Genomic DNA, 8,860 nt, shown 5'->3' on the forward strand with positions numbered 1-8,860 from the left:
AGGAGAGAGAGTCCCTCAGAGAGGGATGGATGTTTGAGTTGTGACCAAGGACCCCCGAAAGAAGACTGAGGGGAAACTTGATGAAAAGAGAAAGCAGTAAGTACAAAGCCATTAAATTTGGGACTTTGTTAATGTGTTTGGCATAGCTGAAGGTCAAAAAGAAGGGCTATGAAATGAGAATTTAAGTTAAATTTAATTCGAGAAGGGGCAAACTCTAGGCCAGTTCTGCTGAGTGAGAGACTAAGCTAAGGATTTGGGTTTTATTCTAGTTGGAGAGGACAGCACTGAACAGTTTTAAGCAAGAAAGAGACCTTTGTTTTGGTTTTTGCAGTTGCTGGCTGCGTGGAGAACCACTACAGGGGTGGTTCAGGTTGGGGCTTGGGGGGACAGAGGAGACAGCAAGCAGTTCAGGCTGCAAGCACTGGGGACTGGTTCAGTTACGTGGGACTCTAGCGACTGGCATGAAGATGCTGCAGAAGTTTGAAAAGAATGGAGGAATGCCGGGAGGAACTGAGCACCTTCTCCAAGGTCAAGTGAGGTTGCCTTTTGTCTAACTCAGGAAGTAGAATGCTGTCCTTTTGATTCTGGTGTTAGACAACAAAATGAGGACTGAGAAAGTCAACCAGTAGTCACCAGGAGTCACAGGGAAACCATTCGTCTTACTTTCCTGCCTTTACCTTGTGACTTACCGTAAGGTTTGTGTTTAAACTTGTGGAACATTTATAGCAGAAGTTTTGAGATTTGGTTCAGTTCAGACATGCCCGTCTCCAACACTAGTGTTTGCATTTCCGCTGCTGCCTCCCCTCTTCTCATGGAATGCAGCTTGATCTCAGGCGGGAGTCCTCCATGCTGAAACTGGTGAAGGAGCTTTATTGGAGCACAGCATCGACTGTTAACTTTTATAAAGAAGTTTAATTCTTAAGTTTCATGACTATTAACATTAAGGATTTTAAACACAGGTAAGTGTTCTCTGGAAGTGTATAGACTTTTAATATCAATTGTCCGAGCTTTCTTTTGTTTCCTTTCAAGAAGTACGTCTCGGGTAGCTTCTCCTCTCACTTCTGACGTTCTTTATTGATACTCACAGAATCCTTTGTTTTTTTCTGAGCCCCGGGTACAGTGGTTGGACTCTCCGCCTGCCCCGGCTGTGTGCATGGTCTGTTGTGGCTTCTTCCACTAAGGAGACAACAAAGGAGTGATGAGCCAGCTTAAGACACAGTAGGAAAGACGCCCCCCACTTAAGAGAGAAGCTCAGTGCTGATGGCGACTTGCTCATCTTCAGGCCTTCTATAGTCACAATTATTAAAAAACTAAAATACTCCAGTGTCCAGGGCACGGTGGTAAATGAGAATTATATCATTACCCAGGAGGCTGAGAAAGGAGGGTTGTGAGGTGTAGACCAGAGATGCAGTGGTGCTAGATAAGGGTAGTAAGGTGACTTTGCTATTAGTCTTCCTGTTCTGGGAATGGAAGGTCAGGCAGATAGACAAGCTCTGGAGCCCAGGTTAACACAAGAGCTCTCTTCTGTCCTGTGGACTCGCCTACTCCTGAGTAGCAGTTTTGGCTTCACCTAACCCTGGGTTCTGGGTCCTTGTCACTAACAAGTTTTGTAGACTGACAAGCAGAGCAGTGGCAACTGCCTCTTGGAAGAGAGAGTTGGGAGGAACTCGGAAGCCCCTGTGCTCTCCAGACATCTTTAGAAGACCCCAAATGAACAGCTATCCATCTTGAAAACCATTTTTACACATTTAGAATCATGGTTTTTGTCAAATGGCTGGCATAGAACGCTGTAAGAACTTTGATATGACCATCATCCTACCTTTAAGACGTCTCCAGTAAACCTCAGAATAACAAAACAGGCTCTGGAAGTTTCTTTTTCCTTTCATTGAAGACATTTTTTCTCACATAATATATTCTGATTATTGTTTACCCTTCCTCTGCTCCTCCCAGTTCCTCCTCACCTCCCCTGTGACCTGGATTTTTCTCCTTTCTGTCTCTCATTACAAAAGAATCAGGCTTCTAAGGAATATTGAAAACTAACATCAGGGTAGGACAAAACAAGGAAAAGAGCAGAAGAAGAGGGACAAGAAACAAATGCGGAGACCCACTCATCCACACACTCAGGAATCACTTAAAACACTAAGCCGTAGGCCCTAATATATATGCAAAGGACCTGCTGGGTAGAAGGGGGAGGGTTCCGAATATGACATTGTGAGAAAAGGAACTTCTAAAGATGTTGAATTCGTTTTCTGTTGACCATCTACTACTGGGTAGGTATGCAGTAGTTTGTTTCCTTAGTGAGACTCCCTTGGAAAACCTGATTTTTATTTGCAAGGGATTATCAGTTGTATAATGCTTTTGCATGCTGCCTACTGAGTTTATATACTCACTGAGACCAGGGATTTAGAGGCCCTTGTTTCCTTGGTGTCCTCCATCCCCTCTGACCTCCTTCTCTGCAGGGTTCCCAAGTCCTGAGGGAAGGGATTGCCTTGAGGCATTCTATTTAGGGCTGAGTGTTCCAAGCCTTTCCCTCTGGCTGTGGTCTCTGTATTTGTTCTCATCTACTGCAGGAGAAAGCTACCCTGATGGCTGGGGCAAACACTGGACTGTGAGAACAACACAATATTATTAGGAGTAATTTTATTGCTACTTTTTTTCCCCTTTTTATTAGAACTGTGGCGTTTGGGTATTTGGTTTTAACCTAGGTCATCAGGCAATCTAGTCTCTGGTTCTTGGTTTCCCAAGCAGTGTCAGGTCTGGGTTCCATCCTGTGGGGAGGGTCTTTACTCAGATCAGATACTGGTTGGTTACTCCCCTAAACTGTGCCACCATTGCCTAAGCCTATCTTCCAGGCAGGACACTATTGTAGATCAAAGGGTTTGTAGCTGGTCTTGGTATTTATGTTTATCTTTTTCATATCATGCAGAGTATCTGCCTGTACCTAAGACTCTACAACATATGGATGAGGGCTCTGTGTAGGCACAAGCTTGACTTTCCCATCTTCAGTGAGTGGTGTGCTGTGTTGTCTTCATCAATAGAACCTTACTGTCAGTTTGAGGAGGGCAACCTATATTCTTGGCAACAGCCAGGGTTGTTTGGGTGTTTCTGTGGGACCCCTTTGGCCACAGACCCAATTAGATGTAAACCAGTCCCAGTACTGAAAGCCTTATTTGGTGACAAGAGATGGCCAGTTGGATCTCTGTCTCCAGCATTATTTGGAGATTGCATTTAAATCACCTTCATTTACTTATGTTGTAGAAAACTACTGTTAGGTTTCCATACTACCTCTTAAGTTGCCCTTAATTTTAGCTGTCTCTCCCCAGATTCCCTCCCCTATCACCTTGCTCTTCCCTTCCCCACTTGATCCTCTCATTCTAGTCCCCACCTCCATCCAACCATAACTATTCTCTTTCTCTTTGTCAGGGAGATTTGTTCCCCCTAGTTCCTCCATACCTAACCTCCATGGTTCTTGTTCCCTGACTTCAAAATATCTCTCATTCAACTATCCAGAGTGTGCCTTTCTGAACTTTAAATTATTCAAGATTTTATACATCAAAGCCACTAACAAAAACATTTAAACCTAACTATACTAACAATCTACATTTCTAAATTCTTCCTAAGGATGCTCCAGTAGTAATACTTGGAAAAGATCAATCACTGTTATTCTAAGTGCCAGGGACACTGCCCAGCAGAGTTTTCATACAGCTCACAGATTATGAGGGATGAGGTGACCGAGAGGGCAACAAGCAGAGCCAAACTCAATAGCAGCATAAAGTGCACAGGACTCTGAGAGGCACATCCAAAGTGGCTGTACTAACCATTGGGCCATCTTCCATGAGCTCCGAAGGTGTTTGCTGGTCTCACAAAGTCCCTGAAAAATACTCCATTATGGAAATATACCATATTTTCTTTATCCATTCATTTGTTGAGGGACATCTAGGTTTATCGATGTCACTTTTATATCCTCAGTTGGAGGGGCACCCAAGCTGTGCAAATATCTGTTCTAACTGTCCCTAGGCCTAGGCTTGGAAGCTTCTAGCCTCTGTAAAATTTAATCCAAGATGACTGAATCAATCTGGCTTCACTCAGCTTCTGTCCGAATTGCTCTGCTTGGCCTCATACTAACTTTGGTAATATATTCTAATCTTATGGCTCCTCATTCTCTGGCTTGTTTTATCTTCGTTTATATCTAGCTTATTCTCTCTGCAACCTGTCTCTGTAGAACTGTCCTGGCAAAACACACACACACACTCACACACACACACTCATGCACACATGGGCGCACACACCCCTTTCTCTTGCTGCTCTTAAGTAGCCTCTCTTTCCTGTGCTGTTCTCATGAGTTGGGTGTATTTTATATCTGACTCATTCTGTAAAATCTTTTTCTGGTTTGTCACTTTGTCATCCCCTCAATCAGATGTCACTTTCAAATATGGCTGCTTCCTTCCACAAATGAACTTTACTTTTACTGTTAGGAATTAAAGGTATATACTAGGGACTTGTCTGTATTTTAGCTAGATCTTGCTATAATCCAGGGTGTGTCTGCTTTCTGCTGGATCATATAGACCTAGGTCTTTGAATATGATCTCTTGCCAGAGCAGCCATGTTGCTGGATAAAAATCCCTCCACATAGTTGAATCTTCTTGCTGGCTACTAGGAATAAAATGATGAATGTAGTTGAACAAGTGTGTCTGTAATGGACACTGAGTACATACCCGTGTCACTTCACTTTATGCTTACTAGTCACCATCCCTGGGGAGGGTAGGGCGGATGCTAGCCAGAGATGAGTACATTTGAGCAATAAGATTGCATCAGAAGCTCCCGAGGAGGATAAAGTAAGTGCGTGTGCTAAAAATAAAATTCCTCTGAGATTCCCTTGTGGGCCAGTTCTTAGTGTCTGTGTCCCAAGTGAGTTCCATAGCATATTAGAGGATGGTGGCTCAGAAACATTAGGTCTGCATACAGCATTACATATCAGCACTAAGGACTTCCCCTTTTAATTGTTTTTTGAGATGGTCTTACTATGCAGCCCTCACTGGTCTGCTGCTCTTTGTAGTCCGGGCTGACCTCAGACTCACAGAGATCCGTCTCCCTCTGCCTTCAAGTACTGGGATTAAGGGCATGTGTCTCCACTCCTAGCATCTTTCCCTCTTAAGAGAAGCTCATCCTCCTCTGTACTAAAGTTCTAGTTTGCCTGAGTTTTTGTCCTATTTAATTTTGTTTCACAGTTTTGTATCTTTGCATCATCTGACAATGTACTCTGATGATTTAATGCCCTTCCCACATTATTTGCAGATATTTTCAATAGCCGAAATGTGTGTGTTCATTTCATTGTTCATTTAGTTGTTCTACTGGAATGAAGTTCTCTGAAGGCATGAGCTCTGGCAGCTAGCCAGCCCCAAATGAACGAAACAGATCACCAAATAGATAAACAGAGGACACTTGTCCACTGTCAGGCTGAGATGCCAACAACTTTGCTAAGACTCCCCGCCCCCCAGTTGCCTTCATTTGTAGTATTAAGTGCTAATTTGGCCATAGTTATGTCATGGCCAAACATTACTCTGTAAAAATCACCTTCTCTAGAGGCATACTTCTTTAATTTCCCATAAGTTTCTCTCTCTCTTTTTTAAAAAAGGCTGTCTCTTAAAAAAAAAAAACCAACAACAACTATCAGAATCATTTGTTTTAACATTTTGAGATAACGCAGTATATAAGTCTTATCTGTAGTCAACATACCTCAAAATGGCACACTGGAACTTTGCACATTCCTTTTGCTGGGAGGTCCTTACTTTTTTTTTTTTTTTCTGTAATAAACATGAGGTTTATTGATAGGAACCAGTGCATTGGGGTCAAGACTCATATCCCACGCAGGGGCAGTGGAGTTCGACGAGAGGCTGGGAGAAAGGGTATTTAAAGGAAGAAGCCACAACCCAAGGGGGCAGGGATGGCGTCCTTGGAAAATCACAAGGAGAAGCTTCTTGTCTCAAGATTGCTTAACTTTTCCTGGAAGAAGCTTTCTGTTATCTTTACTAGGTCTGGAATCGCATATCTAACGTCCTTCTATCTAGTTCCTGGGAGAGCAGGCTCAAGAAATGTGACCTTTTACTTATAGGTAGAGGGCAGGGTCTGGAATTTGAGGTATTTAGGGCTTTTTTAAACTTCTGACTTCTTAGCTGCACTTTTTATTCTTTCATTCCCCACTTCTTCTAGTGGCTAGTTCTAATCATAGAACTAAATTTAAGTATCTTTATAATATTGGCTTTCTTGTCCTCCTAAAGCATGATACTGTTGGCATAACATCAAAATCTGAACAGTACTCACTCTTTCTCTAATGAAGGTAACTAGTTACTTTAATACACATGGACCTATAATGAGAAGCAGAAGCAAAACTAAGAAGGGTCCCATAAGGGAAGATATCAGAGTAGTCATCCAAGGAGATCTACTAAACCAGCTCTCGAACCATCCCTGATGCGCTTCTCTGTCTCTCTGGCTTTTGTCTAACCTTTCTCTAAGTTTATTCATGGAGTCTTTAATTACTCCTGAATGGTCTACATAGAAGCAACATTCTTCTTTCAGTGTAGCACACAGACTCCTTCTTTAAGGAATATCAGGTCTAATCTTCTCCTATTCTGAAGGACTACCTCTGAGAGGGAGGTTAGGTATTCTTGGAGATCAACTAAAAAGTCTTTTTTACTCTTTTTATATCTGAGTCAATGGCAGCTCTGAATTCTCTATGAGCCTTGCATTGCAGGGCAACAACAGATGTCCTTGTAGCTGACCTTGCAGTACCTCAACTCTTTAGTATCAGGATTCCAATCTGGACACTATCTGAACCTACACACAAAGGTCATGACTGTCTTTTAGAACTTCTAAACTTATACAGGTTGTGATCCCTGAGGCACAGTCCCAAGAAGTGTTAGGAGTACTAACATATGCAATGTTACATCATTTGCAATAGAAATCAAGTCTATCCCCATGGAACCCAGGGCAAACATGAAATTCTTGTTTCTAAAGTACACTCCTCAAGTGAGCATTATAGCAACCCCCAGTCACATCTCTAATGTATCCACTTATCTGATGTGCAAGTCTAGGGAGCTTTTTGAAGATCTGAGTGTCCCTCTAGGTCCCAGCTCTCAGCCCCAACAGCTAGTACACGGCTGGTGAGGGCTGAGACTTGACGGCTGTCAGGGTGGTCAGCAGCACCAGGTACGGTCCTTTCCAGCAAGGCTCGAGTGTCTGGGCTCGGTGCCATCGTATGTAGCTGAGTCTCTGACCTGGAACTGATGAGATGTCTCAGAGGTCCCCGAGGCATAGGCTGCTGCCAGCTGTGAGCAGATTCCTTTCTGTATCACCTGTAGGTCTTTTAGCCTGGCACATAAATCATTATTACTATGACATGTTGGTTCAGTAACATCATCTAATACAGTCAGAGGAGCTGAGGTCCCATATAAGATCTCAAAGGGGATAAGGCCGAATCTGGAAGGGGTATTTCTTGCTCTGAAGAGAGCAAGAGGGAAGGAGTGCCACCCAGTCTGTGCCAGTCTCCATGGTTAATTTGGTCAGGGTCTCTTTTAGAGTTTTATTTATTTACTCTACCTGTCCTGAACTTTGAGGTCTGCAAATACAATGTAATTTCCAATCGACCTCTAAATACTTGGCCACACCCTGGCTTACCTTGGCAATGAAAGTAGGGCCGTTGTCTGACCTGATCACCTTGGGCACTCCAGACCTGGGAAAGATTTCTTCCAGTATCTTCTTGATGACTACCGAGGCTGTCTCTTGCTTGGTGAGGAAAGTTTCTATTTATTCCTGAAAAGGTATCTACAAGCACTAGGAGATACTTGTGATCATATTTTCCTGGTTTTATCTCAGTGAAGTTCACTTTGATTTCCCACTAAACTCTCTATGTCTCTTTGCCCTATTTGCTTGCTAAGCATTCACTTACTGACATACCTTATACTTTTTTTTACTGCCTCTCTGGCTAAAATCTTAAAGTCTATTACATATACCTTAACTATTTGGACAAGCTTCTTATCTCCTAAATAGTCCATTTGTGTATTTGGCAAAGTGAGTCTTTTGTTTGTTCTCTGAGGAATATAGTTTTCCCTCAAGTGTGCCATTGTCTTTTTTTTCCTTTAAGAAATTTGGGCCTTTTCTTCTGTTGTACATTCTAAGTGAGGCCATCCCTTAGTCTGCTCCCAGTTCCCAGTGGCTGTCTCTTGCAGGCCTGTAACCAGAATAGGTTCCTGCATAGCCATTTCTCGAGCCACTTGATCTGCTTTGTTACTGCCCCATGCCACTGAATCTCTTCCCTCCTGATGTTCTGGGCAATGAATAGTACTCACAGTTGCTGGCTTCACCAGGGCATCCAAGAGATGGCAAAGGCATCTGCGGTGCTGACGTGCTGGGGGGTAGAGGTTCAGCCACCCCAGATGACATTGTGTTGTCCACCATGGCAGCACCCACTTATCTCTGACCTTCATGAAGAGAACTGTTCCCGTCTGTGGACAAGGTAGCTTCAGCTTTCAGCAGGGGTCAATCAGCCAGTCGCAGAGGTCTTCCCTCCACCCATGGGCTTCTGCCAGTGCTTGACACTCGTGTTGTGGTGGCTCTAGGTCAGGATTGGGCAGCAAGGTGACCAGATTGCCCCCAACCAGTGGAGAATCTAGTCCATGTCAGCTGACCAGTGGTCCCATCCTCTGGGACATTTCATTCAAAGGCAAAACATCAGCCACTCTACCACAGTCCTGGATTGGGTGATAATTGTTAGTGCCCAGCTGGCAGGAGCGATGTGTTCCAGGCAGAATGGCACTAAGCCACACATCTCCCAGCATCAGGTACTGGTGCACTGAGACAAGTC

Source organism: Rattus norvegicus, chromosome 14, assembly GCF_036323735.1.
Source record: "Rattus norvegicus strain BN/NHsdMcwi chromosome 14, GRCr8, whole genome shotgun sequence".
Taxonomy (NCBI): Eukaryota; Metazoa; Chordata; class Mammalia; order Rodentia; family Muridae; genus Rattus; species Rattus norvegicus.